Genomic DNA, 11,048 nt, shown 5'->3' with positions numbered 1-11,048 from the left:
CTTTTATTTACTATAGCTGTAACAAGATTTTCGCTGGTCATTAATAAGCATTAAAGGTCATTAAATGGATTTTGTGAAAATTAAGGCCATAAGTGGCATTAAAAAGCATTAAATACAATGTCCAGAGACACACAACAAATATACAACTGCAATTGGCAACAAAAAAGACAACAAAACAAACCACCCTAACCATTTTTTTTCAATTGGGAAAATACTGCACTTCAAGATACCGTATTTTCCGCACTATAAGGCGCACCTAAAAACCACAATTTTTCTCAAAAGCTGACAGTGCGCCTTATAACCCGGTGCGCTTTATTACGATTCATTTTCATAAAGTTTCGATCTCGCAACTTCGGTAAACAGCCGCCATCTTTTTTCCCGGTAGAACAGGAAGCGCTTCTTCTTCTACGCAAGCAACCGCCAAGGAAAGCACCCGCCCCCATAGAACAGGAAGCGCTTCTTCTTCTACTGTAAGCAACCACCCGCCCCCGGAAGAAGAAGAAAAAACGCGCGGATATCACCGTACGTTTCATTTCCTGTTTACATCTGTAAAGACCACAAAATGGCTCCTACAAAGCGACAAGGATCCGGTTCATAAAAAGACGCAATCTCTCCATCCGCACACGGATTACTACCGTATTTCACAGCAACTGATATTCCTGTGAACCGCACTGTGGAACGGGAGCACGTACGGTGAATATTCGCACCACAGGGAATGAGAAGTCATCCTTCACTGTGGTTCTAGCTTGCCATGCTAACTTCCACCCATGGTGATATTCAAAAGGAAGACCTTGCCAAAAGAGACCTTTCCAGCCGGCGTCATCATAAAAGCTAACTCGAAGGGATGGATGGATGAAGAAAAGATGAGCGAGTGGTTAAGGGAAGTTTACGCGAAGAGGCCGGGTGGCTTTTTTCACACAGCTCCGAAGGCGAACACACCTTCACTAAGACGGGCAGACAGCGCCGGACGACACACGCCAACATTTGCCAGTGGATCGTAAATGCCTGGGCAGATATTTCGGTCACAACTGTGGTCCGAGCTTTCCGGAAGGCAGGATTCACAGAACTGCTGCACAACAACAGCGACACTGAATCCGATGACTTCGACGAGACGGAGCCGGCCATTTTTGGATCCCACGCTTGCGCAACTTTTCAATTCGGACACCGAAGACGAAGAATTCGAAGGATTTACGAATGAAGAATAACTTCAGAAGGTGAGCGCTATGTTTATTTTGTGTGTTGTGACATTAACGTTCGAGCAACATTATGTTGCTATTGCTCTACACCATTTTGAATTTTACTATGTTTGTGATTGCACATTTGCGTACATTTTGGGACAGAGTTGTTAGAACGCTGGTTTTCAATATATTATTAAAGTTTGACTGAACTATCTGACTGTTTTTTTGACATTACCTTTAGCGCAGCGTAGGCGCGGCTTATAATCCGGGGCGGCTTATTGGTGGACAAAGTTATGAAATATGTAATTCATTGAAGGTGCGGCTAATAATCCGGTGCGCCTTATAGTGCGGAAAATACGGTACTCAATGTTTATTGAAGTGCAATTTTTGTCCACAAATATTGAGTACATTTTATTTTGAATTTATTTTTTACCTTTTTAGAATAAAGTTATTAACATTGTAATTAGAATGGTTAAAATACTACATTAATAAAAAATTGGTTTTGTGCGTTAAAAAGTGTTAATGGCATCATCCAGCCATTTTCTACTGCTTGTCCCTTTCGGGGTGGCAGGGGGTGCTGGAGCCAATCCCAGCTGCACTCGGGCGGAATGCGGTGTACACTCTGGACAAGTTGCCACCTCATCGCAGGTCCAACACAGATCATATTAATATGAGTTATGATTACATTAGTGCTTAATTTGGCCGCAGCCAATGTACATTTTTCAACATTATCATTGTCATTGTATGCTTTTGACTTTATATAATAACAATCTGCAGTAGGACATCGGCTTTAAACTTGTTTTAAATTGCATTCAAAAGGCATTGATACCTGCAGAAACCCTGTGTAATGTTATTATAGCACTTGTTCTTTATTGAATGAGTCTCTTCTGGCTTTAAATGGCGATGACTCATCAGAGTGTAAAAAAGAGATAAAGATGGTGAAATCTCGAGCAGCAGTGGTAACTGGTTTCGTGCTGGGACCCACATATTCATGACACAAAAAATAAAAACAATTAAAATATCAAATGACACAAAGAATTAGGTTAAAGGGCGAGTGTTACAATGTAAAGACATCTACCGTATTTTCCGCACTATAAGGCGCACCGGATTATTAGCCGCACCTTCTATGAATTACATATTTCATAATTTTGTCCACCAATAAGCCGCCCCGGACTATAAGCCGCGCCTACGCTGCGCTAAAGTGAATGTCAAAAAAACGCTGCGCTAAAGTGAATGTCAAAAAAACAGTCAGATAGTTCAGTCAAACTTTAATAATATATTGAAAACCAGCGTTCTAACAACTCTGTCCCAAAATGTACGCAAATGTGCAATCACAAACATAGTAAAATTCAAAATGGTGTAGAGCAATAAATAGCAACATAATGTTGCTCGAACGTTAATGTCACAACACACAAAATAAACATAGCGCTCACCTTCTGAAGTTATTCTTCATTCGTAAATCCTTCGAATTCTTCGTCTTCGGTGTCCGAATTGAAAAGTTGCGCAAGCGTGGGATCCAAAAATGGCCGGCTCCGCCTCGTCGAAGTCATCGGATTCAGTGTCGCTGTTGTTGTGCAGCAGTTCTGTGAATCCTGCCTTCCGGAAAGCTCGGACCACAGTTGTGACCGAAACTATCTGCCCAGGCATTTACGATCCACTGGCAGATGTTGGCGTATGTTGACCGGCGCTATCTGCCCGTCTTAGTGAAGGTGTGTTCGCCTTCGGAGCTGTGTGAAAAAAGCCACCCGGCCTCTTCGCGTAAACTTCCCTTAACCACTCGCTCATCTTTTCTTCATCCATCCATCCCTTCGAGTTAGCTTTTATGATGACGCCGGCTGGAAAGGTCTCTTTTGGCAAGGTCTTCCTTTTGAATATCATCATGGGTGGAAGTTAGCATGGCAAGCTAGAACCACAGTGAAGGATGACTTCTCATTCCCTGTGGTGCGAATATTCACCGTACGTGCTCCCGTTCCACAGTGCGGTTCACAGGAATATCAGCTGTGAAATACGGTAGTAATCCGTGTGCGGATGGAGAGATTGCGTCTTTTTATGAACCGGATCGCTTAGTAGGAGCCATTTTGTGGTCTTTACAGATGTAAACAGGAAATGAAACGTACGGTGATATCCGCGCGTTTTTTCTTCTTCTTCCGGGGGCGGGTGAAGCGCTTCCTGTTCTATGGGGGCGGGTGCTTTCCTTGGCGGTTGCTTGCGTAGAAGAAGAAGCGCTTCCTGTTCTACCGGGAAAAAAGATGGCGGCTGTTTACCGAAGTTGCGAGACCGAAACTTTATGAAAATGAATCGTAATAAAGCGCACCGGGTTATAAGGCGCACTGTCAGCTTTTGAGAAAAATTGTGGTTTTTAGGTGCGCCTTATAGTGCGGAAAATACGGTACAATTTAGTATTTATATCTTATCTCCATTGAAGCATGACACCAGCCTGATGAAGATAAGCTGTGACCCACTTTTGGGTCCTCATGACTCATCAGCTCATCAAGTATACATTTAAAATCGTGTTATATGCTTGTGTTTAAAAAAAAAGTATAACGAAAATAAAGCAAAACATTTGTTTTTAACCTATCTGTAATGCAACATCACTCTTTCACCAATTTAAAAATATCACCAAGTTGTGACAAATGTGTCATTAATACACTAGACTGTATTGGACATTACGTGGTTGGTAATCAGGCTGAAGGGCAATGTCTATTTCACATCCTTTACATTATTTGTACTTAGTTATACTGTATATATACACCAGGGATGTCAAACTGTTTAATATGGAGGGCCACATGGCAGTTATGGCTGCCATCAGAGGGCCGCTTTTAACAATGAGTAATATATGAATAATGCTGGAATAAGCATTAATAATTCATTCATCGAATAATTTATGAATTTGCCTCTGGATTTCATTATTAATTATATAAATTGTTTTAAGTAGACTGTCGATTTTACAGTAACAACTTTACATTTACAAAATGTTACTGCAAAATTGTGTTTTGTTTATTTCTTACATTTCACGGTAAATATAAAAACAGTACCACTGTTTTGTTTTTTACGGAAAAAGCTGGCAGCTTAGTTGCCGTAATTTTACTATTAAATTTACATTGGTTTTTACAACATTATATTGTTAATGGAAAATCAGTACAATTTCCTTTTTTATTCTGTCAACTCAGCTGCCAGTTTTTCTACCGTAAAAACAAATGTACCGGCTTTCCATTTACAGTAGTACACCATTAAAAACAAGATTTTACAGTCCAAAACTGGCAGCTCAGTCAACAGAATTTTAAAGGCCTACTGATATGAATTTTTTTTATTTAAACGGGGATAGCGGATCCATTCTATGTGTCATACTTGATCATTTCGCGATATTGCCATATTTTTGCTGAAAGGATTTAGTAGAGAACAACGACGATAAAGTTCGCAACTTTTGGTCGCTGATAAAAAAAGCCTTGCCTGTACAGGAAGTAGCGTGACGTCACAAGTTGAAAGTCTCCTCACATTTCCCCATTGTTTACACCAGCAGCGAGAGCGATTCGGACAGAGAAAGCGACGATTACCCCATTAATTTGAGCGAGAATGAAAGATTTGTGGATGAAAAACGTGAGAGTGAAGTATTAGAGTGCAGTGCAGGACGTATCTTTTTTCGCTCTGACCGTACCTTAGGTAAAAGGGCTCATTGGATACCACACTCTCTCCTTTTTCTATTGTGGATCACGGATTTGTATTTTAAACCACCTCGGATACTATATCCTCTTGAAAATGAGAGTCGAGAACGCGAAATGGACATTCCCAGTGACTTTTATCTCCACGACAATACATCGGTGAAGCACTTTAGCTACGGAGCTAACGTGATAGCATCGGGCTTAACGGCAGATAGAAACAAAAGAAATAAACCCCTGACTGGAAGGATAGACAGAAAATCAACAATACTATTAAACCATGGACATGTAACTACACGGTTAATGCTTTCTAGCCTGGCAAAGCTTAACAATGCTGTTGCTAACATTGAAGCTAACTTAGCTACGGACCTCGACAGCGCTATGCTAAAAACATTAGCTCTCCACCTACGCCAGCTCTCATCTGCTCATCAACACCGAAGCTCACCTGCGTTCCAGCAATCGACGGAGCGACGAAGGACTTCACCCGATCATCGATGCGGTCGGCGGCTAGCGTCGGATAGCGCGTCTGCTATCCAAGTCAAAGTCCTCCTGGTTGTGTTGCTGTAGCCAGACGCTAATACACCGATCGCACCTACAGGTTTGTTCTTTGCAGTCTCCATTGTTCATTAAACACATTGCAAAAGATTCACCAACACAGATGTCCAGAATACTGTGGAATTTAGCGATGAAAAAAGACGATTTAAGCTGGCGACCGACCTATTCCAAAATGTCTGTTTCAACTATTGACGTCACGTGCATACGTCACCATACATAGACGTTTTCAACCGGAAGTTTCCCGGGAAATTTAAAATTGCACTTTATAAGTTAACCCGGCCGTATTGGCATGTGTTGCAATGTTAAGATTTCATCATTGATATACAGGTAAAAGCCAGTAAATTAGAATATTTTGAAAAACTTGATTTATTTCAGTAATTGCATTCAAAAGGTGTAACTTGTACATTATATTTATTCATTGCACACAGACTGATGCATTCAAATGTTTATTTCATTTAATTTTGATGATTTGAAGTGGCAACAAATGAAAATCCAAAATTCCGTGTGTCACAAAATTAGAATATTGTGTAAGGCTAATACAAAAAAGGGATTTTTAGAAATGTTGGCCAACTGAAAAGTATGAAAATGAAAAATATGAGCATGTACAATACTCAATACTTGGTTGGAGCTCCTTTTGCCTCAATTACTGCGTTAATGCGGCGTGGCATGGAGTCGATGAGTTTCTGGCACTGCTCAGGTGTTATGAGAGCCCAGGTTGCTCTGATAGTGGCCTTCAACTCTTCTGCGTTTTTGGGTCTGGCATTCTGCATCTTCCTTTTCACAATACCCCACAGATTTTCTATGGGGCTAAGGTCAGGGGAGTTGGCGGGCCAATTTAGAACAGAAATACCATGGTCCGTAAACCAGGCACGGGTAGATTTTGCGCTGTGTGCAGGCGCCAAGTCCTGTTGGAACTTGAAATCTCCATCTCCATAGAGCAGGTCAGCAGCAGGAAGCATGAAGTGCTCTAAAACTTGCTGGTAGACGGCTGCGTTGACCCTGGATCTCAGGAAACAGAGTGGACCGACACCAGCAGATGACATGGCACCCCAAACCATCACTGATGGTGGAAACTTTACACTAGACTTCAGGCAACGTGGATCCTGTGCCTCTCCTGTCTTCCTCCAGACTCTGGGACCTCGATTTCCAAAGGAAATGCAAAATTTGCATGGTTGGGTGATGGTTTGGGGTGCCATGTCATCTGCTGGTGTCGGTCCACTCTGTTTCCTGAGATCCAGGGTCAACGCAGCCGTCTACCAGCAAGTTTTAGAGCACTTCATGCTTCCTGCTGCTGACCTGCTCTATGGAGATGGAGATTTCAAGTTCCAACAGGACTTGGCGCCTGCACACAGCGCAAAATCTACCCGTGCCTGGTTTACGGACCATGGTATTTCTGTTCTAAATTGGCCCGCCAACTCCCCTGACCTTAGCCCCATAGAAAATCTGTGGGGTATTGTGAAAAGGAAGATGCAGAATGCCAGACCCAAAAACGCAGAAGAGTTGAAGGCCACTATCAGAGCAACCTGGGCTCTCATAACACCTGAGCAGTGCCAGAAACTCATCGACTCCATGCCACGCCGCATTAACGCAGTAATTGAGGCAAAAGGAGCTCCAACCAAGTATTGAGTATTGTACATGCTCATATTTTTCATTTTCATACTTTTCAGTTGGCCAACATTTCTAAAAATCCCTTTTTTGTATTAGCCTTAAGTAATATTCTAATTTTGTGACACACGGGATTTTGGATTTTCATTTGTTGCCACTTCAAATCATCAAAATTAAATGAAATAAACATTTGAATGCATCAGTCTGTGTGCAATGAATAAATATAATGTACAAGTTACACCTTTTGAATGCAATTACTGAAATAAATCAAGTTGTTCAAAATATTCTAATTTACTGGCTTTTACCTGTATAAACTATCAGACTGCCTGGTCGGTAGTAGTGGGTTTCACGCATTAACGCAGAAAATTGTAGTTTTTTTCAATGTACACTAATATGCTGTAAAGTACAACATAAAATGTACACTATTGCCATTTTTATCAATTTGATGGGTAGTTTGCTGTAAAATCATAAGTCAAGCAGATATTTAAGTATGTATTTGTATTTAGACAACACGTTTGGAAATTATGAAAGTATACTGTAATATTTGTTGCAATATTGGATACTATTAAAGTTTAAAAGGCATGCAGTACATATATTTTCAGTCAAAATGGAAAAAAATCCATTACATTTAGTGAGAAAATATGAAGTACTTTATTGACACATAATTTCGAGGTGTTTGCGGGCCAGATAAAATCATGTCGCGGGCCAGATCTGGCCCCTGGGCCTTGAGTTTGACACCTGTGATATACCGTAATTTTCAGACTATAAGTCGCAGTTTTTTTCATAGTTTGGCCGGGGGTGCGACTTATACTCAGGAGCGACTTATGTGTGAAATTATTAACACATTACCGTAAAATATCAAATAATATTATTTAGCTCATTCACGTAAGAGACTAGACGTATAAGATTTCATGGGATTTAGCGATTAGGAGTGACAGATTGTTTGGCAAACGTATAGCATGTTCTATATGTTATAGTTATTTGAATGACTCTTACCATAATATGTTACGTTAACATACCAGGCACGCTCTCAGTTGGTCATTTATGCCTCATATAACGTACACTTATTCAGCCTGTTGTTCACTAGTCTTTATTTATTTTAAATTGCCTTTCAAATGTCTATTCTTGGTGTTGGGTTTTATCAAATACATTTCCCCATAAAATGCGACTTATACTCCAGTGCGTCTTATATATGTTTTTTCCCTTCTTTATTATGCATTTTCGGCCGGTACGACTTATACTCCGGAGCGACTTATACTCCGAAAAATACACTATACTTTTGACCCTTGAGTGTCAAAAGTTTTTTTGACAATTTGTCATGCACCGAACTGAGATGCAACATTTAGAACTTAAAAGCTAAATAACGATATATACAGGTAAAAGCCAGTAAATTAGAATATTTTGGAAAAACTTGATTTATTTCAGTAATTGCATTCAAAAGGTGCAACTTGTACATTATATTTATTCATTGCACACAGACTGATGCATTCAAATGTTTATTTCATTTAATTTTGATGATTTGAAGTGGCAACAAATGAAAATCCAAAATTCCGTGTGTCACAAAATTAGAATATTACTTAAGGCTAATACAAAAAAGGGATTTTTAGAAATGTTGGCCAACTGAAAAGTATGAAAATGAAAAATATGAGCATGTACAATACTCAATACTTGGTTGGAGCTCCTTTTGCCTCAATTACTGCGTTAATGCGGCGTGGCATGGAGTCGATGAGTTTCTGGCACTGCTCAGGTGTTATGAGAGCCCAGGTTGCTCTGATAGTGGCCTTCAACTCTTCTGCGTTTTTGGGTCTGGCATTCTGCATCTTCCTTTTCACAATTCCCCACAGATTTTCTATGGGGCTAAGGTCAGGGGAGTTGGCGGGCCAATTTAGAACAGAACTACCATGGTCCGTAAACCAGGCACGGGTAGATTTTGCGCTGTGTGCAGGCGCCAAGTCCTGTCGGAACTTGAAATCTCCATCTCCATAGAGCAGGTCAGCAGCAGGAAGCATGAAGTGCTCTAAAACTTGCTGGTAGACGGCTGCGTTGACCCTGGATCTCAGGAAACAGAGTGGACCGACACCAGCAGATGACATGGCACCCCAAACCATCACCCAACCGTGCAAATTTTGCATTTCCTTTGGAAATCGAGGTCCCAGAGTCTGGAGGAAGACAGGAGAGGCACAGGATCCAAGTTGCCTGAAGTCTAGTGTAAAGTTTCCACCATCAGTGATGGTTTGGGGTGCCATGTCATCTGCTGGTGTCGGTCCACTCTGTTTCCTGAGATCCAGGGTCAACGCAGCCGTCTACCATGCCACGCCGCATTAACGCAGTAATTGAGGCAAAAGGAGCTCCAACCAAGTATTGAGTATTGTACATGCTCATATTTTTCATTTTCATACTTTTCAGTTGGCCAACATTTCTAAAAATCCCTTTTTTGTATTAGCCTTAAGTAATATTCTAATTTTGTGACACACGGAATTTTGGATTTTCATTTGTTGCCACTTCAAATCATCAAAATTAAATGAAATAAACATTTGAATGCATCAGTCTGTGTGCAATGAATAAATATAATGTACAAGTTACACCTTTTGAATGCAATTACTGAAATAAATCAAGTTTTTCAAAATATTCTAATTTACTGGCTTTTACCTGTATGTGGGCAAATAAGTCAATTGTAAATAACATCCATCCATCCATCCATTTTCTACCGCTTGTCCCGTTCGGGGTCGCGGGGGGTGCTGGAGCCTATCTCAGCTTCATTCGGACGCCACCTCATCACAGGGCCAACACAGATAGACAGACAACATTCACACTCACATTCACACACTAGGGCCAATTTTAGTGTTGCGTGTTTTATTTTTTTAACACCACCTAAATTATTTTGTTATGACAGCCACATATTAGATTTATTATAAGAATTATTATTAAACATGGTGCATGAACACAAATGCTGGTTTTGTTGCAATAATTCCAGAATAAAAGGGTTAAAACTACTTGATGTTTATGACATTCCATATATTGTCACATTCTACATAATAAAGATAACAGTTCATATTTGTAAACCTTGAACTCTAAGAGTGACTGCAAATATTTCTATGCCAACATCAAAGCATAGATAAAGATATAGATCCTACACTTGCCACGTACACTGACCTAGATAATGGAGATACTGCACTACTGCTGCCACCTTTTGGTCATCCATCGTCATATCAACACACTGATACACAGTGGATGCCCATGAACTGTATTCTTACTGTTTTTCATCATTCAGTTTAAATTGGGACATCCACCGGAATTATGTTTCTTTGCTTGAAACAGAAATAGTCGAACCCCGGATTCAGGAGGAACAGTGTGGTTTTCGTCCTGGTCGTGGAACTGTGGACCAGCTCTATACTCTCGGCAGGGTCCTTGAGGGTGCATGGGAGTTTGCCCAACCAGTCTACATGTGCTTTGTGGACTTGGAGAAGGCATTCGACCGTGTCCCTCGGGAAGTCCTGTGGGGAGTGCTCAGAGAGTATGGGGTTTCGGACTGTCTGATTGTGGCGGTCCGCTCCCTGTATGATCAGTGTCAGAGCTTGGTTCGCATTGCCGGCAGTAAGTCGGACACGTTTCCGGTGAGGGTTGGACTCCGCCAAGGCTGCCCTTTGTCACCGATTCTGTTCATAACTTTTATGGACAGAATTTCTAGGCGCAGTCAAGGCGTTGAGGGGATCCGGTTTGGTGGCTGCGGGATTAGGTCTCTGCTTTTTGCAGATGATTTGGTCCTGATGGCTTCATCTGGCCAGGATCTTCAGCTCTCACTGGATCGGTTCGCAGCCGAGTGTGAAGCGACTGGGATGAGAATCAGCACCTCCAAGTCCGAGTCCATGGTTCTCGCCCGGAAAAGGGTGGAGTGCCATCTCCGGGTTGGGGAGGAGATCTTGCCCCAAGTGGAGGAGTTCAAGTACCTCGGAGTCTTGTTCACGAGTGAGGGAAGAGTGGATCGTGAGATCGACAGGCGGATCGGTGCGGCGTCTTCAGTAATGCGGACGCTGTATCGATCCGTTGTGGTGAA

The sequence above is a fragment of the Nerophis lumbriciformis genome, linkage group LG30 (assembly GCF_033978685.3).
Source record: "Nerophis lumbriciformis linkage group LG30, RoL_Nlum_v2.1, whole genome shotgun sequence".
NCBI classification, from domain to species: Eukaryota; Metazoa; Chordata; class Actinopteri; order Syngnathiformes; family Syngnathidae; genus Nerophis; species Nerophis lumbriciformis.
The sequence above is the reverse complement of the archived record's forward strand: the minus strand, read 5'-3'. Positions refer to the sequence as shown.